The sequence below is a fragment of the Myiozetetes cayanensis genome, unplaced genomic scaffold, assembly GCF_022539395.1.
Source record: "Myiozetetes cayanensis isolate MyiCay16 unplaced genomic scaffold, myiCay2020 scf17, whole genome shotgun sequence".
Taxonomy (NCBI): Eukaryota; Metazoa; Chordata; class Aves; order Passeriformes; family Tyrannidae; genus Myiozetetes; species Myiozetetes cayanensis.
The window spans coordinates 4997501-5021747 of NW_026087378.1; the positions used below are offsets into that span (position 1 = coordinate 4997501).

The 24247-nt window shown below is 45.1% G+C and overlaps 1 long non-coding RNA gene across 1 annotated transcript in view; it reads right to left on the reverse strand.

Annotated features, from left to right (window-relative positions):
- The window catches only part of LOC126638418 (uncharacterized), a 72934-nt gene that overhangs the window by 40443 nt on the left and 8244 nt on the right, over window positions 1-24247 (reverse strand). The window contains exons 2-4 of the long non-coding RNA XR_007628590.1: window positions 6998-7129; window positions 4302-4485; window positions 3705-3798 (exon numbers count right to left, since the gene is read on the reverse strand). This is a non-coding gene — a long non-coding RNA (uncharacterized LOC126638418). The remainder of the gene's footprint in view (window positions 1-3704; window positions 3799-4301; window positions 4486-6997; window positions 7130-24247) is intronic.

Consider the following 24247-nt stretch of genomic DNA (forward strand, 5'->3'; position numbering starts at 1 on the left):
TTTAGCCCAAAATCAAGCGTGTTTGCAACTGGAAGAAGAATACAAGTTTGCTGCGACATCTGGAGAGGAGAATAAATATGAAATAATTTGCATCTGGGGCCACTGAACGTGAAGCTCTGCACAGGTTGTACCAGCGTTGCTGATGGCCAGCTGCTGTCTGTCACCTCTGCCCATCACCCCTCTGCCACCAAAGCCCTGCAGGTGGGGAGTCCCACGGCATGTGGGGAGAGGGAAGGGAAGAGCTGGGCTTGATGGCACCATTCTAAGCCATTCCAATTTTTCAACAACACAAACTGGTCATACTGGAATGAAGTTCACCAGAATCCATTCATTTGAAGTTTACAGGTTGGCCCAATAATAAAAGCCAACTACCATACAGTCCATTTTTTAACTTTTTTTTAGGCACTGCCTAAATCCCAGCCTGCTCCTTTTTGGCTCTAGTTTCAGACTCTCTTCCCAGGAAAATGTTTGTAAAAATAATTTGCTATAATTAGAAAAATGTTTCATTGAAAATTCATTGCTGGAAGCCTGTCCTGCCAGTCAGAGTTAGGCCGGCTCCAAGACACCTCTTTCTGTGACATGTTCCTGCTGAACTGACAACCAAAGTGACGCCCATGTTTATTTTACAAGAGCTGGGCTTTGAGTTCCAGATCCCAGAATCAAAGGATTATGTGTGGGTTGCTACATCTATTAAAAATATCTGTTGCGCCTGGTGAGAGTCTTGACTCCCAACAAGAATGGGAATAACAGGAACAGGATATGTATTAGTTTGAAAGTATCTCGTGCAATATCTGCTCAGGTGTAGCAGGGCTGCTGACAGTTCTTGCTGTGCCTGTTTCTAGGACACTCAGTATTTGGCCTCCAGAAACACCAGCCTGCACAGACAGAGCCTCTGCCTCCTGTGCTGTGTAACCTGGGAGCCACCACCCTCGGGAGAAGAGGGACCATCATGGCAAGGGCCAAGTAAATTTGGTTGATGTGACCAAGACCAAACAATTCCTGAGATTTTGGCATTCCAGTGCTTCCAGTGAGGAGCTTTGTTATCCCGTGCTCTACCCAGGGGTCACCGTAAAGGCTCCCCACAGCTGGAAACCAGCAATTCCAGCCAGGAATCAACGCTCCCTTCGCCAGCCCTCTCTACACCCCTCTGCACCAGTATGGAGCCCTCCAAATACAGCATCACACACACACCACTGCAACACAAATCCCACTGCTCTCCCCACCCCAGAGCTTTGCTCCTGGCAAAGAAAGGCACAGTCATGTTTGTTAAAAAGGGAGATGGCACAGAAAGGCAATCCCTGATCACATCCCTCCGACCTGGGTTTCTGAGCTTTTAATATCCCTCCAGGTCTGGGACTTTCCAAACCCAGCAGAGCAGGCTGGGGGCTGATGAATGGCAACTCTCTGACCAATTACAAAGCAATTAAAAGTCCCACCGAGAAAGCTTTGCATATGGACTTTAATTATTATACCACAGTCCTGCCAGAAAAACACAAAAGAGGATCTCGGGCGGCTTGGAGGATGCATATGGCTTGTGTAGGTGGAGAGACCTAAGAGACTGTTACTTTGGGTAGGAAGTGGATTTTCCCTCTCCTATAATCTTGTTAAATTACCCTGGTTTTAAATCAGTGATTTATATCTCCCTCTTCAAATCCAGAGGGGGAAAGAAAACCCCAAACCCTCTCTAAACAGCCAGTGTGTGACAAGCAATACATTTTCACTTTCATTTACCCTCACACTGCAAAGTTCACTCAGCGAACCAGAAGTGTTATAGGAAAATACTGGGAAGGACTGGTTAAAAAGAAAACCTTGGCTGAAATGAGATGGAAAACAGATTTCCCGGGTTAGGTAAGTATCAGAAAATAATACATAATGTTAGACATCCGAAAAGGGAAGTAGGAAAATATTTAGAAATTTGCATAACCATTTGCAGCCTAAGAAAAGCACAGAAAAACAGTTTCATTAAGAAAGGACATTTCAAACAGGAGGCAGTGCTGGATCTTCCTGGGAAATGGCCATACCCTGTGTCCAGCACTGACTTTTTGTGAGTGCCTGGGTAACTGGCTGAGGATTCCCAAACAGATTTTCGTTTGCCATTTGGGTTTCAGGGAGTCTTCCTCCCTGCTACACCAGTTCACATCTGTGTACATCTAGAAGCTTCCAGGGGGAATCATCTTGTAGCAACACTCAAAATAATAAAATAAAGACCCAGGATAGATATGGGACCGAGGCCATGCTGCAGCCCACCTGCAACAGGGAGCACTCCAATTCTATCCAATTAACATCTCATCAACCCTCCAGTTTTGTGAAAGCCCCATTGAGCACCAAAGCCTTTGTTACTTGAAAGCCAGCCATGCCTTAGGCTGCACTAAAAGAAGTGTGGGCAGCAGGTCTAGGGAGGTGATTCCCCTCTCTATTCCACTCTTGTGAGACCCCTCCTGGAGCACTGGGTCCATCTCTGGGGCCCTCAGCACAGGAAGGATGCGAGCGAGTCCAGAGGAGGCTGTGGAGATGCTCCAAGGGCTACTGCTCCAAGAGCTCTGCCCTACAACCCAAATGCCCCATGTAAGGTATCACCAGCAGTGACAGCAGAGAGGAACTGCATGTCCCAGAGCCGGGAGGAAGCACTGACATCACCCAGAGACGTCTTTAGCTCTGCTGACTCACTGCTCTTCCCCCCAGCAGGAACAACATCCAAGCACTGGGAGCATTCCCACAGCAGCCTGTGTCACCGCTGCTGGAGCCGTGGCTGAGCAAGGCGTAGGGGAACACAAAAAAAGCCCCTTTCTATTTCTGGACCCCGAGTGAGGTGGATGGGTGGAAATCACCAGGCTCCCAGTTCCCGTGGGAAGCCATTAATAACCTCCTCGACACTGCCACATCCTTGAACAATGGTGCTATTATGGGATGCCGAGAGGGCAGCCATGGGGTTGGTAAGCCCACAGGGCTCCTTCCCCCGCGCTGCCCACCAGGCACTGCCAGGACGGTCCCACCGTGCCCCAGCCCTGGCACGGCACAAGATGTGACTTTGTGTGCCTGTCCCCGCTGCCGACGGCGCGTTTGGAAAGGAAATCCCCCCACGTGGCCTGGAGGACCGCGAGGGAAATAAAGCCATCTGTTCATTGAGACAGACCTGCTTCAAACCAATTAATATAAAGAGCTTATATTAAAGGGTCTCGCTTCGATGCAAATCCCCTCTTGTAAACAAACCTTACAGGTCCCAGCTCCGGTCTCCAAGGCAAGTCCCAATCTGATTAGTTACTCCACATGCCTTAAATTCCCCCTTACCAATGAATAAAACTATCTTTTCGCTGACATATATTAAATACTTATTGAATAACACCTTGAGGTGTCCTTTTCAGTGCTATTTAGTGAAACTGGGACCTCTCTGAGTGAAAAATAAGCAAATTAATTTGTTTGCTTGGCAGTAGTTGTCCTCCAGACCACCACCCACACACTGCAGCACAAGACCTCCACCACAGCCCAGCACACATAGAGTTTTATCTCCCATATATGCACCACTGTGGACTTTTTTTGGATGCCTGCCTAAAGCAGAACACACAGGGCAAGGTGAGTAGTTCAGTATATTAAAAACAAGGGAATTAATTAATGAGAAGGAAATTCAGCAACAGTTTTCTGCCATTCTCCAAGCAGCAGCCCCGGAAAGCATCTGTGGGAAAAGCACTTTGTGTAGGTGAGCTTACCTGGGCAGGATGAGGACTGAGTGTTGCTGAAGGAACACACACATTCTGGCTCTGTGGACTCCAGAAAAGCAGTGGGATGAGGAAACAGTCACCCCTGTGGAGGAAATGCATTAGCTGGATGATGGCTGTAAACATGGTGTGCACCAAACCGGATCCACAGGCTGATCACAGCTCACAGAACACTGAGGAAAGTCTCCACAGCTCCTTTGAGCAGGAGCCTTCCATCCCTCCACAAAGACCCTTTTTTATTTCCTCGGATAGTTCATTTGTCTTCTCAGTCTTTCCATTTAAACACAGAAGCCTGAAAGTTCCCAAAATTGTAACACAAACTGGCAAAGCCATTTAGCAATGTACATCCCTGCCCTTTCCAGCTTCAGCCCTGCCCCACTCTGCTCCCCACAGCAGGGATGTGGTTCCAGCTCACCTCAGTGGGCACATGACCAGCAATAAAGAGGGTTTGATCCTGGGTCAAAACCAGCCTGATTTCTTTCTCTTGACTCATACATCACTTTTTTTCCTACTATGTTTAAAAACAGACACAGAGAAGCAGAAAATTACAAAATTATGAGAGCTAAGTGAATATTAAGAAGTATATACCTCAGTTATTTGCATCTCTTCCTTGTCTTTATAAGTAAAGCTGAGTCTCTAGATGGTACCTGGGGTGTTCACACAGAGGTTTTGTTTCTCTTGTCTTGCTTCAAGTCAGATCCCCTTCACTTGAGAGAAATCCCTTTTCCCAAAGAGTAATGGCAATTTCCCAAACACAGACAAAATAATGGCCCTGCAGTAGAACACAGAAAGAGGAGAGTGAGATGCATTCCTGGGGAAAAAGAAAAAAAAACTTTTCATTAAAGGTGAACTTTGCTGTCAGCTGCAGGATTTCCAGCCAGTATAGAACAAGGATCTCCCCTTCGACCTGGAGGCAGCAGAACAGGAAGTTTTGGTCTTACAAAAAAATTAATGAAATAGTGAAACTGTGGGTGACCTGTACCTGTGTGTGGGGCAGAAGCTACTGGGAGCTGTTGAGCTGCCCTGAAACTGCTGCAGCAGGGAGTCTGATGGCAAGAGAAGAGCTGGTGCTGGGAACACTTGTGAATTTGGCATTGAAAGTGTTACAGAAAACATGCCATAAAGTTCCTCCGAGGCTTTAATTTCCCTCCCCCCAATCTTCCTTTGATTTTGATCCCCTCCTTCCCTCGTGTCCTTTGAACTTTTAAAAAGGCACTTTGAAGAGATGTCATAAAGCAGTGGGTTTATTCAGGATCTCCTCTTTGATGCTGCTGCTGCCGCGTGTGAAGTGCGGCCCTGCAGGATGTGGGGCCAGAGGAGCCGAAAGCCAAGATGGAAAGGAAAGGGCAGAAAAGTGAAAGTGTGGACACAGGGTTCTGCAACAGCTCATGGACACAGGCACAACCCCACGCTGGCTTCTGGGCTACAGGGACCTGGTGTGGTTACACCCATCGTGCTCCTCCGAGGCCACCATGGGCTGGCAAAGCTCAAGGGGGAAGTGATGGGAATGAGGGAGAGGTGCAGCTGGCTTGGAATCCTTCATCCCAAAGGCCATCCCCATCTCACCACAAGGTTACAGGTGCATGACAGTTCCACACACGCAGGTGTGATATCCCCACGGGAACAGCCACATCCATGTCACACGGAGCATCTCTGCTACCCAGCACCCAGGGATCAGCCCAGCAGCTCCAGGACTCAGTGTTGGAATCACCCAGCAGCCCTTCCCACCTCCAGCTGTTCCAGTCGTAAAAGGTCCTGCTGTCACTACATGCAAAATGTTGTTAAATGATCAAAAAAGTATTAAATAATCCTGTGCACACATACTACACGATCACCAAGAACAGGCATTCAGCTGCCAAGCCCATCCCATTGGAAGACGATGAGGCTGCCCAAGCAGAATGAAGTGTATGCAGAGCTCAGCACCAGCACCAGTTCTTCAGACCCAGGGAAAGTGCATGTTCCAAAGCCCCCTCTCCATACTGTAATATCCAGAAAGCTCAGAATCACAGAATCATTAAGGTTGGAAAAGCCCTCTAAGGTCATCGAGTCCAGCCTCAGTGGATCTCAGGTTTAGGCTGGGTGACTTTTTTCCCCTCCTGAATGTCTTTCTGAACATTTCCACAGCAAAGCTGGTTTTGCAGCACAGGCCTTCATGGCACGACGCCACCAGTTGGAGCCTCTCAACTTTATTTAACCTTTGCATAGGGAATTGCATTAACTCATCCAAGAGAACCTCTCAGCAAGGGAGAAACAGATGTTCAGGCATTAGATAAGCTACGAGCAAGTCCATGGCATTTATCAGCAAGGACGTGGGTTTGGGGTCAGTTTTGTTATTTTTAATGGTTGACCAGTGGTAGGAATTTTTCAGAAGTAAGTGAAAATTATCCTGAAAATTGCTTGAGGGTCTTTTGAAAGGATATTTTTCCTCAGTTGCTCCTTTTTACCTGCAATATCAATTTCTATTTCTTTTTTTTAAATTAGAGCCAAGTATCTTCTCCTGAGACTGAATGCAGATGCAGCTGGAACAGGAAATTTTAACTTGCTTCCAACCTGGGAATTTTGCACTTTAAACTTGAGATAAGGAGAGACCTTCATTTTAAAGACACATGTACCCAAACAAAAGACAGTTATACTTCCAGAGGGGCCACCCCACAGTGCTCCTGAGAAACCAGTGCTGCAGAAAATAGCAAATCTAAAGGCCTAAGCAATTCTAGTGTACATTTATTAAATTATTCCCATTTAACAGAATCACAGAAACACAGAACAGCTTGAGTTGGAAGGAACCTTAAAGATCACCTAGTTACAGCCCCCTACCATGGGCATGGACATCTTTCACTACATCATGTTGCTCCATGACCTGTCCAACCTGACCTTGAACACTTCCAGGGATGGGGCAGCAACATCCTCTCTGGGCAACCTCTGCCAGGGCCTCACCACCCTCACAGGGAAGAAATTCTAATCTAAACCTGCCCTTTTTCAATTGAAAGACATTGCCCCCTGGTCCTGTCACTCCAGGTCCATGTCCAAAGTTGATCTCTCTTGGAGCCTTTAGGTACTGGGAGGCTGCTGTTACATATATAAATATATATGAATATATATATATATATATATACACACATACATACATACATAAATACAGAGATGATATATACATACATATACACAAACTCAAAGGAGGAGGAGATTTTGGGGGGGATTACAACCCCTCTACACTTAGAATTGTCCTCTTGAAACACTGAGAAGAAAGGCCAGCCCCTTTTATCAACACCAAAGCAAAGCAGTACCTGCACTGCCCGGGAGATGTCACAGAGGACAAGGACAAAGCAACCAGAGTTCTTCTTGGTGCAGCCAAGTGGCCTTGGGAAGCACCATGGCAGCCTGGTTCCTCCTGCAGCTTCTCCCTTCACAAAAGCATCCTTGGGAAAGCAACCAAAGAGAAAAAACTTAGGTAGTAAATGAAAATGGAGTATTCAGTGAAGGGCATTTTGTGTTCATGGTAGATTTTTTTAAAGACACATTCAAAAAACTAAAGCTGCAAATATAAAACCTGGCACTATGGAGAAACCCAGCACTCAGCCTGCCTGCATCAGGCTACCCAAACAGCACCCAAAACTCCAGCCCTGGGGTTTTTATCCTCCTTAAGCCCTGCTCGCCCATTCACATGGGTCATCTCCTCCATATTGTACCCAGGGCTTCCCAAGGACCTTCATCAAGCAGGAGAGGAAGGAAGAAAGAGCTGCCCTGCCACGGCCAAACCCGCTCTGCAGCAAAGTAGGTCAAATTGAAATGCTTTGCACTCATCTGAAGGTCACTACTGTCTCCCCAGCCTGTGCTGGGCAAGCTAAAGTGTATTTACATTGAGAAGATGCAGAGAGGTTTTGGAGCTGGAAGTGGTTAGAGGAAAAACAGGCTGTTTAAGAGAGCAGGAGCATGAGCCTGCATCCGAAATGGTGAATGCCAAGGGAGGAAAGAATGAAAAATCCCAAATATCAGACATTTCCCTCAAAGGGCAGGAGTGTTAGTCCTGCCTTCCCTGCTCCTGGTAGCACTGGTGGGTGTTCTTGGTACAAACTGCAGCACTGACAAGAGATCTTGGGTAACATTTGCAGAGGGCTTTGACATGGAAAGCTCAAATTCCCCTTTACGGAGGCAAAGTCTGACAAAAGCATAATGGAAAGAGGGTTCTGACGGACAAAAATTGACTCCCTGGCACACACACAAGCCCACGCAAACTTTCCAGCCTGCCCTCCAAGTGTGAGCACTGGTGTTTCCATTAAGTGCCTGAGAGCTCAGAAAGCATCCGGAGAAAAAGTAAACTCATGATTAGACTGAGCACGACTTTTTCCTTGAATTTCTGCAGAATTCTTACAAGTAGTTTTGCAACAGGAGCACAGATTACTCTGGTCTATTTGTGGGTCTATTTGTCTCTTCTGACTGCCCTACAGATAAGAACACAAATGTAGCCATTTTAGGGTATTTGTCTGAAATCATTGTTGGGAAGACCTGTCAGAGGAGACTTCATGTAGAGGTAGAATCATAGAGGAAGAAATCACAGAATTATTCAGGTTGGAAAAGATCTCTCAGACCACTGAGTCCAATCGTTCCCCCAGCACTGCCAAGGCCATCACTAAACCATGTCCTCAGGTGCCACATCTACATGTCTTTTAACTTGTGACTCCTCCAGTTCCCTGGGCAGCCTGACTCAATGCTTGATAACTCTTTTGGTGAAGAATCTTTTCCTCATATCCAAAATAAACCTTCTCTGGCACAACTTGGGGCAGTTTTCTCTTGTTCTATTCCCCGTTACTTGGAAGACAAGACGCATCCCCACCTCTCTACAACCTTCCATAGAAAACAGATTGGAAAGAGCTCTAGATCTGGAGCCACACTGAACTTTGGGAAAGCCCAAACCTAGACCAGGCTGCCTTCCCTGACACTCCAGCATGATCCCACCACCAAGCTGGGTAACTGGGAGCCTCAGGAAGGGGACACACCTTGACACAGAGGTTACATCATGTCCATCATTCACACGTTGTACAGACCATCTCCTCTGCCCCCATGCATGGCTGTGAAAGCCATAGCACTGCCTGCACAGGAAAGTTATGTTAGAAAACTAATTAATGTATTTTGGCTGTCTTCTAATGAAACTCGGCAGCTGGAAGCAGGCACGGAGCCAGCGCCACGTGACCGCTCAGTTCTCCCTTGGACACGTTTCAGGAATCTCTTTGCTGAAGTATCCAGTTGTCCTGCACGACTCTTTTCCCCCCCAAACTGAACTAATCAATGTCTGGCTGCAAGTTATCATGGAGGGAGGGGGAGAAACGTGCACGGAAAAGCTGTTGTACATCAACCGCTGCGCTATAAATACGCAGGCGATGCAGCCATACACAGTATTTTACTCCTGCATTTATCTCCCCGTGAGCAGAACGGCTGTAAGCGGATGAGTGCCTGCCATGGAGAGCAGTTTTGAGTGAGGTTATTGCATTCTTGACTTAAGCCCATTTTTCTGGTTTCCATGCAAACGTCAATGAATTTTAAAAGGGAGCATTCAGCCCGGACCTTCCGATTCAGACAAAACACAGTATCTCTCTATATCGGGATTATACTCCTTGCTTGGCAGAGGGAGGAATCCAATGGATTTCTCCTCCTCTCACTGTTACACCCCCTGACTGTCCCACACATCCCAGTTACCTCCATTGGTTGCTGCAGCCATTCCCATGAGCGCCAGGCAGGAACACACGCTGTAAATGCACAGGAATATATATGCTTGCACCTCATACATGTACACACACACACACCTACAGGTGTGTCCGGGACCAAGGACGACAGGAATGTAAATATGTTTTACGCCTAATTATGGAAAGTACTTTGGCAGGAGGCTGCCGGTGCACAAAGAGCTACTATTGAGGTTCCTCAAGCTGTGGCCTCCATTCAGCACACAATTGACAATATTTAGACAGTATGGGCTAGTTCCTTCCTTCGCAAGGTAACTTCCTCGTCTGGCAGCCCTCGGGCAGGCTGTAAATGACCTTGTGTTTAAGGACAGTGTCAAATCAAATAAGCAGTCAAGGGAAAACTGCGCCTGCTCACCTTCCCTGCATCGCCACCGTTGGTTTTCCCTTCTCTTCTTTCTCTTCAGGGTACTGGCAGCTCCTCGGGTTCAACAGAGCTGAAAGCTCCTGCAGCAGATGCCCCCGTGCTGCCCAGCAGGGAGGCAGCAAGCAGAGCACGCTGGGTGATCCCACTGCCCAAAGACGGGGAAAAAAATGATGGCATGCAAATAAAGACTTACTTATTAATCCCAAAGGAATTTCATTTGGGGTTTTGTCTCTCCCACCACTCCTCTCCCATTTCCAGCCTTCCCCAGGCAAACAAATGCCCAAAGGTTTTCTGGTCTTTCACTGTGCAGCTTCATTACCAATCCCTTCCTTGCCGTCCATACTCTGCTCCAGTCTGCTGCCCTTAACACATGGTTCCAGACCACAAGGCACATTGACTTCTGGAAGTCTGGCTCTAAAACCAAATAAAAAGCTTTTCATTGACACTCAAGTGTAGGTGCAGCAAGTCAAAAGCCTTATTTTCAATGTTTTACAGTGCTCCCACCTGAATAAATTCATTTTAAGTGCCACTTTTCCATTTGTGGATTATGAAAGGTTGGGAGGTCTGGATGCCATCACCAGGGACCAAAAAGCAATATATTACACACTGCAGCAGTCTGTCAGTGCTTCTGCATCCCACAGTCATCATCACTGCAGAGCATTTCCAAGCACTGACCCTGAGCTTGCCTTTGACACACGGACAGACAGATGGACATCAGGTCTGCTGCTCACAGGGAGGGGCAGGCAAGTAGTTATAAAGCAATGGTGGGACTTGAATGTGACATGGCTCAGTGGAAAAAAAAAAAAATCACTAATATAAAATATTTCCTAATCCACCCACCTTCCTGCTCCCCTTTGGAGCAGAACGGCTCCATTGTACTGCGGGGTTTGCTCAAGGCAGAGCCTGTGCAGGGAAGGGAGGTCTTGCACCGTCCCTTGGTATGAACACACACCCCCCAAATCCAGCCAGGACCTTTGCAACCACCCAGTTTAGATACAAGTGCAATTCTGCCCATGTCCAGCTATAACACTCAGCATCGCCTTAAATTACAAATTACCTGTTTCTGTGGGTGTAAATGCAAGTGCATGAGGCAGATGTACCACGCCAACAGCTACAGTAGAAATACTGAGAAATAAAGTAGCACAGGATTGTTGGCTCTGCCCGTATTCAATTTTCCAGCCCTTTTTAAGCATATGGAACCATAACTTAAGTGTGTTGGAGCATCACTGTCTGCTAACCCAGAGGATAAAGGTGCTCTGTGTGCCCAGCTAAAAGATCTGAAAATCTGTCCACAGTAGGAACATGCACCATCCTATCAAATGCATAAAACATCAGCAAACTCAGCATCTTACATGGAGAAGGATTTACCAGGTTTAAAATCCAGACCACAGTGACTCCAGAAGCAAGAGGTGCTCTCTCAACCTGCTTCTTCCCACTCAGCACACAAAAGGTTTGCCACAGCCTTTGGTGGCTCTCAAGGAAAACACGGAAGGTTTGGGTTTATTTCACTTGTGTAAGGAAACTGCACTAACAAATCCAACAGGCATTTGGCTGAGGAGCTGCAGCATATGGTTCCTCACTCCTCACACACACAACCCTCCACAGTAATGCAGGGACAGAAGCACTAGGTGGCAAAAAAAGCCAACAGGTCCTTATTAGTTACACTCTGGAAATGAGCACTGATGTCTGCATAAAATTCCAGGTACTTCAGTAACAACCATGATGGGCATCAGCCCATATCCCACCAGCATGTTTTATTGTTCCCAGTGAAGGATGGAAGTGAGGGCTCACAATCAGGAAAAAAAAAAAAAGAAAAAAAAAAAAAAAAAAAAAAAAAAAAAAAAGAAAAAAAAAAAGGAGAAAGAGGTTAAACCCCAAATTGTTACTGAATAATTATTACCAAAGTAGAAATAGTATCTTGCTGGATTTCTGTGTATCATTTCCTTCCTGGTAATGGCAGTGTAATAAAGCATCAAAATAAACAGTAATCAAAAAAATAAATGGCTGGAATTGGTCTGTATTCCAGATGAGAAACATCTGCAGGGGTAGATCAGCAGATCTTTTCTCTTTTTCCTGGGCAATTAGTTGGACAATGCTGTGCTCTTATAGGTAAAATTATTCTCCCAACCTCTTCTATCGCCTCATAAATTAAACCAGTATTTTTGGAAAGGAAGGAAAAATCAATAAATACCTCTAGATAAATAAGAGCAAAAGACTCCCCTAGATGTAGCTGAGCCTCCCGCCTCATGACCGTTTCCTGTGCAGCCCTCCTCATCTCTAGCTGTGCTTTCTCAAAAGGATGGGGAGAAAAAACACAACCCTCAAATGCTTTAAATTTTAAAAATAAGATTATGATTTTTCTTATTCTAAAATGAACATAAAATAACAGATGGATTAGACTGTTGGTCAATCTATCGACTGTCTGACTTGTTACAGACAATAAACAAGGACAGCCTCATTAATTTTGGAACCACCACTGCCAATTATGAAAGCATTGTGTTTGCCATACACATTGATTAGAAAAGCTGTTTATTTGAACTAATAAAGCAGTAAATGAGCTGAAATTGTCTTTTCTTTATTTTTAATATGATAAATGGAATAAACTATGAGTACATCTGTTCCAAGCCTCTTTTCCACAACATGTTATGTCTGAAAAGCCTGAAAAACGTTCCTTTCTATTCCAACATTTCAAAGTAATGATTTTCTGCAAAGCATCACCTACAAAACATCCATCAGGCTTACACAGTTTAATCCTTATTCTGCATTTAGTTCCCTTTCTGAGCTAAACCACATTACACGGGAGGAGAAAACAGGCATTAGCCTACAGATAAACCGTGGGCATCACTGGCTCATCACCCCAGGGTGCAGCTCTGTGAGATGCCATAGAATCATAGAATCATCTACGTTGAAAAATACCTCTAAGATTGTCAAGTCCAACTGTTAACACACCGCTAAACTACGTCCCCAAGTGCTGCATCTACATATTCAAGTTGCCAAGGTGATTTCCTTCAGACAAATCTGTGTCATAACAGTAGAAAGAAGTCAGAGGGCCCGACACATGCTCTATTTTAGCCACAAAACTATTTTTCATCTCTCATGGTCACTATTTTTTTAAACCATGCTGCTTAGTTCCGAGTCTCCCCCAAGTAGGATAAAGCCCTGGTCATCTAGAACAGGGATATGCACACAAACCTCTAGGATTTTAAAAACATTTCCACCAAATAGCAAAGAAAACTCCCCACACAGTCTGGGCAGCACTGCAGCACTCCTTGTTCTACTGAGACACCACCCTATGGAGTTATTCAATAGAGTAAATGCTGAACCTTCTTTTTGCCCAGGTACTGTGATGACAAGAACATGTTTAGGTAAATCCATGGTCCAGTTTTGGGATCTCTCAGGACCAGTCCAGCTGGAGCTGGGAAAAGACTTGCTCCCACCACCGCCTCTGAATGGGAGCTCAGTAAATCAGCAAATAAGAAAAAAAAAAAAAAGTCAGCAGATAATGAGCACCTTTTTTTAGGCTGTGGTCAAGTAATTTGCTTTGCTGAGAAGGGATTTTTTTTTATTGTATTTAGTGGGTTTTTTACAGCAGCCACGGAGAGGTTTCTACATAAAGGAAAAGCAAACAGCTGAAGAGTCTTCCCTGGGCTTTGATCCTCCCTGCAGAGAGTAAACCATGAAGTGTTTGTTAAATCCTAATCCGATTTAAAACTGCTTTTGAATGCTTTAGGGGAGGAAGTGCTGGCTCTCGCTGTCCCGTTCAGCCCAGGGTTTTAAAGCCGTGTTACTCTGCCCATGCAAAGCCAGGATCCCCCTCCTGGGCAGCTGTTGCTTCAGCCAAAAACACCCACCTCAAGACAAAGCTCATTCAAACTGGAAGTGAATACATCCCTTCGTGTGGGCATCATTCTGCTCCCTGTAGAAAGCTCTGTGCAGCTCCCCAGTAACTCAGCCCTCAACTGCATAAAGCAGGGGAACACAGTTCAAGCAAGGGAGAGAAGCTGACTCCGTGCTGGCAGTCACTAAAACACGCTTAACAATGCGAGTTGGAGAGGTGTTTAACACAAGGTTATTCCCCTGACGCCCGGGAACCCCTGGCACCGCACGGACACCGCACATGAACACGCATCTCGGCTCATGGAATATGGATCCCAACATGCCACAGCAGGTACCAGAGCTACCAAGGAGTTCTCATCCTGGGTAAAGCCTGGGCAGGCCAGGCTTTGCTGCTGCAGACTCTGCTGAGGGCACAACCCACCCCAACACCAAAGAGCAGCTTTTGACCCGAATCTTCTAAAAAGCATTTCTGGGATGTGGATCCAGATGAGTATTTTTCTTAACATATGTTGAAATTAGAACATAAAACTATTTCTACTTTACCTTTAAAAAATACCATTTCAAAGGGAATCAGTATCCAGCACGCAGCAAAAAAAAAAAACCTAATGCAATGATTGTTCACCAAACTGTAGCTGCAGCATCTTTCCCATGGCAGTTTCTCATAATATGTTGTCAGATGGGTTTTAAGCCACCCATTGTTTATTCCAATACCTTATTATTCTCTGGACCCCTCTGATTTGTTGTCAACAAAGAGATTATCTGGAAATGAAACTTGGCATAGGTACACCTGTAGCCCAATGACTCCGTTATTACAGAGTCAGAGAGATGTAGGACCCTGCTAGACCAGGAGCCAGAACGACAACCCTGGCTTCAAAGGGTTTGTGAAGGAGAAAACCAGGAACACTGAAGATTTAGGATCCTCCCATCTGGATTCTGTCACTGTAGCAGGATAAAACAAAGCCGTAATCCAACCTTCTTTGGTCAAGTGTGGATCAGAAGATGAGCGTGCACAGCTCAACAGGTCGTTGTTTTCCGTGAGTTCAGTCCACTAAGAGCCTGTTAGGAGCAGAGATTTCAACATGAAAACTAGGGCCCCAGGACACCAGGATTAGAAATGTGCTGGCAACTGGCAAGATGAACAGTTTCCTTGGCTGGAGCCAAAAAGCAGCAATTTTGCCTTGGAACTGTTTATGAATCCCAGCTCCAGAAAAGCTTAAGAGGCTCAGTGTGATCACTGACACAGTAAAACCAGTTTGTGTGCTTGCAGGACACAGGTGTCAGTTCCGGGGCGATGGAACAGTGTGGATCTTCAGGGGCAAAAACGTTCTTCCATGTGTCAATGTACATTCAGTCATGACTACAGTTCCCCTGTCACTGGATCCCAGCTTAAACGTGGCCTAAGAGCTGCCTCAGCTCAACAGTGAACTACTTAATGTTCTTCAGGGAGTTTCAAAAGGTAGGAGTGGGGAAAGGCAACAAAAGCTCCTTTCCACAAGCAGCTTCTAAAGAGCAAAATGACCTTTACTTCAGGAGAATGTGCTTATGTAGCAAGAATGTCATATTTTTTTAAGTGATCTCTTTTCAAACAATTAAAATACACGCCCACCCCATATGCAAGGACGAGAGTCAAATCTCTGCTTTGCATCACGCACGGCCCTTTTAAATGACATCTCCTTTTTCCGGGGTGGAAAATCACAGTCAGCATTTGTATATAAATATTATTACACAGCTTGAATGTAGAAGCCAGGAAACAGAGAGTGCTGCATGACAACGTGCTAAAAATTCCTTGCTGCATTTTTTTTGTGTGTGTGAAGAAGCCGGCACTGTTTGTACAGGAATCTCATTGTCACACACGGCATCGTGCTCACAGCAGCTCACACAGGACCAACACGTCGTCCTGGAACCGGAGCACAACAGCACAACAGGAGGAAATTGTCTCCTCATCTTCTGACACTGGTTCACTGCTCTCCTAAAACTTACAGATTAATGTAACCTGTGCATACATTAAATCCCAGGCTATTGTCGTGCTCTGACTACTCATATGCCTATGAACAGTAACACTTTAATTAGGAGTGTGAACATCTCCAAAAAGAAGTAGACGAAGAAACCATGTTGGCACACATTCTCTTTAAAGTAATAACAGCTTGCTTATCTTAATAATATTACTTTATTTTAGTAAAAGTACTTTTTAATAGACAAATTGCCAACCATGACAGTCCTCTTTCATAGCCCACAAGTAACTGACAAGGCCAAAGACTAGGACTTGGCTTTGTTTTGAGCTAAAATCAAGCTTAGGATCAGCTTACCATGCAATATCTTGAGCCTGTCTGAGTAGCGTGATATCCTAATTTCTCCTGGGACACTTTAACTTGCTATTCCTGGGCTAGAGATTCAGTACTTTAATAGTCCAGGGCTTTTCCATCTCCAAGGAACAAACGACAACACCTGAAGTTGGAATCTCCAGCCTCCAGTTCATCAAACCCTAATCCCCCCATATCAAATGGTCAACTCTCTGCTGCTAAAAATACCCTGAACTGGCCGACGCCAGCTCTTTAACCATCCATAAATAGTGGTTGGTTTTTTGAAAGCCACACACTTCCATGTGTCCACAGTGTGCTGCCTGACTTTGAAAACAAAAACACTTCCACTGGAGATACACACTGTTCCATTAAAAAAGTCGATCCAATCCCTGAGGCATGAAAACCTTAAATGGGGATAAGCCACGTCCGGAACACGCCGATCACAAATATCCAACCAACAAAACATTGGGCACTTTGGGGATACTGCAGCACTGACATTAAATAATTTCTGTTTAAAAGCACAAAGATAATCAGAGTAAAAAAAGAAATTCCATCACTGACAGAGACACACTGTAGGACTGGCAGAGCTTGCAAGTGCTGGACAGCCCCTCATTAGGGTTGTCCTTAAACAATCTTACTGGATTCCCACTGGACAAAGCAAAACTGACTTGTCAAAGATGCTACAGTTACTTTGGCTGCATCAGAGAGCCTGGGGCAGAAAAGGAACAAGTGACATCCCCCTGAAGTGCATATTTTTGTATAAAGGTGTGGTTGTGTGGTAAGGTCCTGCACAGGATAGAAAAACCAGGAGAGGTGGTGGTTTCCATTCTACCTCTGGTTTCACTGCTCTACAAATCTCACTATAAATTGCTGAAGAACAACAGCAAAACCTTCCCCACACCGCTCAGAGCTCCAACATCAGAGCCTTCCAGCTGAGCCCACAGTAGCTGGACCAGGGCCTCCTACCTAAAATATTCTCAGGATCTTTTCAGTGGGACAAATCCACATAATTTTATTATTCCTATCACTGAATTTGTCTAGGTATGACAAAAAATTTTGAGGCTTCCCTGCCCATTTGGCTGCCACACTCCTGTCAAGGATATCAATTCACAGATCAACTACGAGAATTTAACATTCCTGACAAATCTGGGGCCAAGATTTGATTTGATTATGAAAATTCAGGGTAATTTCCAGACTTTATGCATCCTGTTTCTATTTACTTCGATAAATGAGACAAATTTTGAGATGAAATCTCAAGTCTCTTTCAACACATGCTTTAATGAAAAGAAATTCACAAAACCAATGAATAAACAGGTCAAAATTTTTACAAATAACTTTTCCCTTCTAACTTTAACCCTTTCAAAGGATACCAGATATAACTCAATGGTCTTGGAAAGTGTTAGCATCCATTAGATGGACAGAGAACTTCACTTTAGAACTGAAAAAGTGGGGTTTGAGATTGGACGGAAACATAAATCTCATGATTCCCAAAACTCTGGACCAGCAAGCTGTTACGTATTTTTACACCAGTTTCTCCTGTCTAGTTTTCCATTTCCCAACCATTTCCTGTTTGTCCCACAGATAAGAAAAGCCCCTGCACTGCGCTGTGCACCAGAACGCCGGCGAAGACGTGCACAAGGACTTCAGAGTATTTTCCCTCAGAGGAACTCGACCGTCACATCCCATTACATTTGGAACTCGGGCTATTTTTGCCCTGTGCATCACTCAGTGCTTGTCCTCGCTGCCTCTCGCCTGCCAGGACGATGACTAACTTTCTCCCTTCACTTGTTCCCTCCACCCCTGAGAACATTCACATCCATCTGGAGTTTCTCACAACAAAATATTTTTAAGCTAACCAAAACACCGTAAAACAGGATCAGCAAACTCCGCTCGCTCGTCCCTGTGTCCTCCCAAGTCTTGGCACACACAGCACCGGCCTCGCAGCAGAGCTGGTGCCCTTGACCTTGGGGAGGGTGGAGGCTCCTGTTGATGCCAGCATGGCTCTGCAGGGCGCCCAAGTGAGGACTCTTTGACTTGGGGGCTACACAGGCCTTTTCTTAATCAATTAGATCCTGTTCAATCATAGAATGGCTTGGGAGGGATCTTAGAGCTCATCTTGTTCCACCCCCCTGCCATGGGCAGGGACACTTTCCACTATCCCAGGTTGCTCCAAGCCCCTGCCCAACCTGGCTTGGGAGACTTCCAGGGATGGGGCAGCCACAGCTTCTCTGGGCAACCTGTGCCACTTATATATAAATACACCCTCACAGGGAAGAATTTCTTCCCAACATCCCATCTAACCCTGTCCTCTGTCAATGTGAATTGATTCCCCTTGTCCTGTCACTCCATGTCCAGCTTTCCAACTGCTCCAAGGTTCACTTCACCCCCCACCCCAGCAGGAAAAAAAGGCTCTGGAAATGCTTTACCCAAGCCACCAGTATTCTACTCAAAGAGTAGAAAGCTAAGGAGGGACAGAAACAAAGGATGCTATTAAATGAACAACATGTAACAGTGCTAAAATGCAGCAGAGAACACAGACTTCAAGGTGTAGGAAAATCCTATAACCAAGAGTGTGTGGAAGGAGAGGAGGGAGAAGGCAAGCTTGCTGCAACAGGAATGTCCAAGGCTGGTCTGGACATGGTACTGCTGGGAAGGGCCAAGAAGGACCTGGACCCTGTAGAGAAGGGGTGCAGCAAGCCCTGAACTACCACCACCACTCACCCCAGTCCTGTGTTTTTGCCTTTCTGTACCTCGAAGTCAACACTGCATTCAAATACTGAACTGTTTGCTTGGATAAAGTGGCACAAAGCTGACCACTTCCTACCCCCACATGGCACCAGCTTGCAGAAGGGCCTCCCATACATCTCCCCATGTGGTACTGGGGCTTTTCCAACCATCACCAGTCCTGAGCCTGAATCCTCCTGCCAAACCCCAGAACTGACATGGTGCTTCCCCACCTGCCTCCTACAAGGCCAGAAAAACAGATCTTTGAAAAGCAAATTCTTATTAATTTCAAATACTATCTGCTTTTGTTCATCAGCAGCCAGGCTAATTACTGTGCTGAGGAAATCCATCACCTGAAAGGTGTTAAGCTGTTCATTTTCATGCTGCAAGTCCCTGACATTGATAAGTCATTGACTTGTAGGAATAAAGAAAAACTCTGAAGAGAACCAGGAACAGCAGAAAGGAAGAAAAAGAAGGTGCCCAATAAAGAGCTCATAAGTAACAAAGCAAGAAAAATAAGCTTTTGAGATCCATTAAGGCAAATCATTTACATTTACTTTTCCTTCTGGTGCTGTTCTAAGTTTCCACATTACTGCACCATTAATTAGGCAGAACTACAGGAAACGATGGGTATTTTGACAGAGCATCAAGTGTTGGACTCAGCCCAGCAGAGCTGTCATAACATCCTGATATACAACATGAGGGTGCTGTGGGCTGGTGGGGTTTTTAAAGAAGAAAATAAACCACAACAGAACACTAAACCCCAGTAATTTTGTCAAAGGCAACAGGTTAAGGCCACAACGAAAAGTGGGGTTTAAGTGCAAAAAAAAAAATTTCCTTTGAAATCATAAATTTTCCAGTCTGTAAGTTTTTAATGGATATAATCTGGGTATTTTCAAAGCAGGGACAGGAGGAAATTAGTCAGGAAAATATTTAAGTGTTAGAATATGGTAATTATATACAATTATGTGACTCTGTAATATCCAACTATACTTCAAAGAGGGAAGGGCCGGGTTGATTTTGTTCTACTGCCATAGCCTGTGGAGGAGTAAACACATGAGGGATGAAAAAACAGGGGGATCAGAGCTGATCCTGCAGGGAGACAGAGAGATCCCCCTCACCTATGTCCCTTAAGGCAGTGTTGGGAGGAAAACACAACATCCACCCTCTGAAACTTTCACACCAAACCTCAATTTGGAACAAACTCCTGATGGAGTTTTAACTTGAAGGAGTATTTTCACTTGCAACTTATTTCAGCAGCTATAAATCATGAATGAAATGTTACATTTCACCCTTTTCCTTGTGATATGTGTTACAGAGACACATCACTCCAAAAACCAAAACGAGTTAAAAATGACTGTGTGGGACTGAAAACAGGAGCCACACAAACCATATCGATGTTACAGGGCCCAAAGGAGCTCTAGTTAAAATATGAAGTTAGTTAATCATCACCAATCCCAGGGAACCAGCAAAGAGCTACAGTACTGAGTGATTTTATAGTATAAAAAGACCCAACCCAATTGTTTTTCACACAGCCCCTGCTACTCACAGACAACTGTCTCAGTGAATTCTTTGAATTTTTAACTTTAATCTCAGAAATAAAATAAATTACTCCACAGGAATACCATTAACTACTGCAGCAGCTACACTGGGATTAAATATGTGCCTTTTTGCTCCAAGTTTCATAAACTGCAGGCCAGAAATGCAAGAGGAAAGAGACATTAACTGTGCCTGGGCAATCTGGCTGCCAGCTCCAGTGATTTATCCATTTGCATTGTAGGACTTCAGCTCTTTTAAAAGAAACAGCCCCAACAACTTACCCAACAAATCAAAACTAATAAATCACAGAAAATATTTTAAAGCTGACAACAGATTGTTTAACTGAAGAGATCTCGGAGATCATTTTGATCTAGTTTGTTTTGGGGAAAACTCGATTCTACAGAAGGGGGGGAAACAATAATATGACAGTAACTTATCTGAGCTTTTATGCTGATACATTAATTCAGTGTGGCTGTTTGTGATCAGCATCCCTGTCTATATCAGGCGGAAGGTATAGGCCTTATTCCTGTCAAAATAAAGATTGATTTGCTGTCTGCTTTTGATCACTTCAATATATGTGCAAAAAACCAACTGATATCTAAATGTTTGCTTTGCTGTTCATCATTTACATCATGTCACCTTGCAGTGAAAAGTTATGTGGCTTTTTAGGAAGGAATTAGAGGGTTTTATATTCAAAATGTGTCTGGGTATTAGCAAGGGCTTCAGGAAAGGATGCAACCTTTTCTCAGGCTGCTGTCAATAATTTGTAGCTCTCTTCATGGACTGGAGAAGTGAGAACAGTCCCAATACTCAGATTTTTCAGGCTCAGACTGGCCTGCTATAGCAATACAGACACCAACAGGCCCATGAAGCACTACTGCATGGTCAACACGACTTTTAAGGTCAGGACTTTTCCAATGTTGCTTTGTTTTCCAGGGAACACCATTTCCTCCATATGAAAATTCTTTTCTTAGTCACAGGTGAAGCGACTGGGTGCTGAGACCACCGAGCCAGCTGGTACCAGCTGGTGGCATCAGTTCTTCCTTAGCATTTAAAAAACAGATATACACCTGTCCCAAGACCATCAATCCATTTGGAAAGACAATTCCCAGCTGTTCCAGACCCAGCAGGGACAGGCTGTGCCCTGTCAGGGGACGATCTGCCTCCACTGAGGGCATTGGCTGCATCTGACAGCAGCTGGGCAGATCTGCCCGAAGGGCTGGTGACAAAAGGGACAAGAGTGAAGCCTCGGGCGGGTCCAAGGGGGTTTTCACAATTTAGGGTATTTCAGGAGTAGATTTGTTAAAACTTGCAGGGCTGAGCACTCACAAACTGGGCTATGGGAGAGGGGCTGGGCTGCCCATGTCCCCCTGCCTGTTGAGCTCCTGCATCCACATAAAGTTCCACGTGTCCGGTGGGGATGTGGAACAGAGGAATTATTCCATTTGCACTACTGAGCTCCCCTGGCAGACCTGTCAGGGTCCCCAGACACAGAACGCTCCACAGAAGGGACCTTTGCCTCGTCACATCTCAGGAGACCTGGGGCCAGGGCTCCCAGGCACTCACAGAGAATGTGGATAGCAACACTTCCTCTGCCCTGAAAATATGTTTGCATTTGTTCACTTAGTTGCTAAAAATGCTCGAGTCACATGGGAACGCCTGGGAATGCAGCCCAGGAATTTCGTTTGTAAGCAGAATTGTGTTTCTGGAGACTATTGACCTGAACCGTAAATAAATATTCAGAAAAAAAAAAATAGACATATTCCCAATTTATGGTCCTTGAGATGATCTAGTCAATCAGAAATGGTTGAAATATTTCCCTCACTGATCTACTATCAAGTGCCTGAGTCCTCTAGATTGGAAAATAACCAACAGCCCTTGCAAGAAGATTGAGCAGCAGGTCCAGTTTCAGACCTGGAGCCTAAGATGGGAAAATCCATATCTCAGACTTAGAGTCTCTGCCTGATAACGAGCGCTGCTGTTCTGCCAGCTGGACAGCAGGAAGGATCACAGCAGCCTCAGAGTCCTGTTTATCCATTACAGCCAGGCTGTACCTGCTCTCTGCCCCAAGGATTTGTGCAAACCGCAGTTCCGCAGAACAGCCAGTCCAAAATCCATATCCTGGTCAGGTACCAGCTGCAGAACTTGCATTTATCTCAAGGGATTTTTTAATCCCAGTGAATGGTAAATTGCTCTGATATACTGAGTTCAGATTTTGAGACAAAGACACAGCCACCACACAGCAAACAGAAATCAGAAAACATCTTCAAACTAGCAAAACTCAAATAAACAAAAGCAAAAGGTGGTGCACTCAGGTGGAAATAAAGTTGCCAGACAAGTCAGATACTGCTGTAAAAATAAAGAAGTATAACACCCAAACCCTAAAAAAACACCCTTATCTACATTATACGTTCAAGGCCAGGTTGGACAGGGCTTGGAGCAACCTGGTCTAGTGGAAGGAGTCCCTGCCCATGGGAGGCGTCGGAACGAGATGAGTTTTAAGGTCCCTTCCAAAACAAAGGATTCTGTGATTTACCACTTTTTGGGTCCAACTTTGCTGCACAGACTTTTGTTTAGGTTTGCTTCAGGTTTTTTTATACCACTCATAAGGAATTGGTACAGAATTTCCCACCACAGACTGTGGCTGCAGCACCAGTTCAGGGCCAAAGACCATCCCTTATACCCGACTAAAATATTCACATCTTCCCTGGAAAGAAAACTGAAACCAGTTTCCATTCGTGTTAAAACTCAAAATAACACTGAATGTCTCCATGGCCAGGTAAGGCCACAGAGCAGAAGTGCAAGGGAAGGAAGGAAATGAAACAGTTGGCGTTAATTATGCAAAACAAGATGTGACTCCAAGGATGTGAGTAATGTCTGGATACAACAACAGGTGCCTGATAAGAGAGGAGGAAGGCCAGACCTTTCATCTGTGCCGCAGAAGCGGACGGCTGCGAGAGCTTCATTTGGAAAAGAGATAACGATTCTTAGTCACCCCCAGGGCAGTTGGCAGAGTTTATGAGGTGATTTCATAACAAGAGGGGATGCACTGCCCTGTGTCAGAGCCTGGCTGTGGGGAGAGGCCCCTGCTCTGTGCCAGGGCATTTCGAGGCAGAAAGATAAAACTCAGGAACACTTCCATGATGTGTTGCTGTGCGGATGAGCCCAGCACTCCCCTCTACCCAACACAGATACGGGGTTTGCTGTGACATCCATCCTGTCTGGGTTACAATGGTGAGCTTCTGTCTTACTTCCTGCAGAGGCTGGGGGAATCCAGAAGGAAGTTTATGAGAAGTGGCATCTCCTGGGGGGAGCAAAAGGCTCAGTCATTTCCCATCCTCCCAGATTCCTCCAATCTTACAAGCTCACACACAGTCCTGTGAGACCTGCACTCAGCCCAGTATCTCCACAGCTAAACAGGCACTTCTGTTTTCTGTTTGGCATCTCTTTTGTAGCACCTGAGTTCTGTTTGGCATCTCAGCACAGACCCAGTTCAGGCTGCAACCAGGAGCCCACGATACCACTGCTGACAGCAGCCACAACATTTTTCTCATTCCACACCAACCCCCTCTTATTTATCTCCAGGCATGACAGACCAGCACAGTAACTGCTGGTAGCAATGTACAAGGAGGGAGAATTCCTATAGCAACATCCAAACAGCTTATCTGAGTTATGTACGACAAATATTTGGCACAATACATCTGTACATTATCAGTAGGATAATCTTTCCTACTCTCCCTATGGCTAGAGGCATCACAAGCATCAAACACATCAGGGATACGTGATGTTACCCCAGACGGATTTTGCAGCAATGCATTTCCATGTAAGGTGCATATTATGTCAGTGGATTAAGAGATAAACATTCAGTTTTCCAGGTTTTATCAACTATTTCTGAGAGTTAGGTGATAAAAAACTGAAATTATCTTTTTTTATTTATAATAGGAAATTTTAATCTACACTTTCCAACACTGTAATTTACACAGAAATGATTAAGAAGCAGTAAGAAGGAAAAAGATCTTCTCCTTGTATCATCCA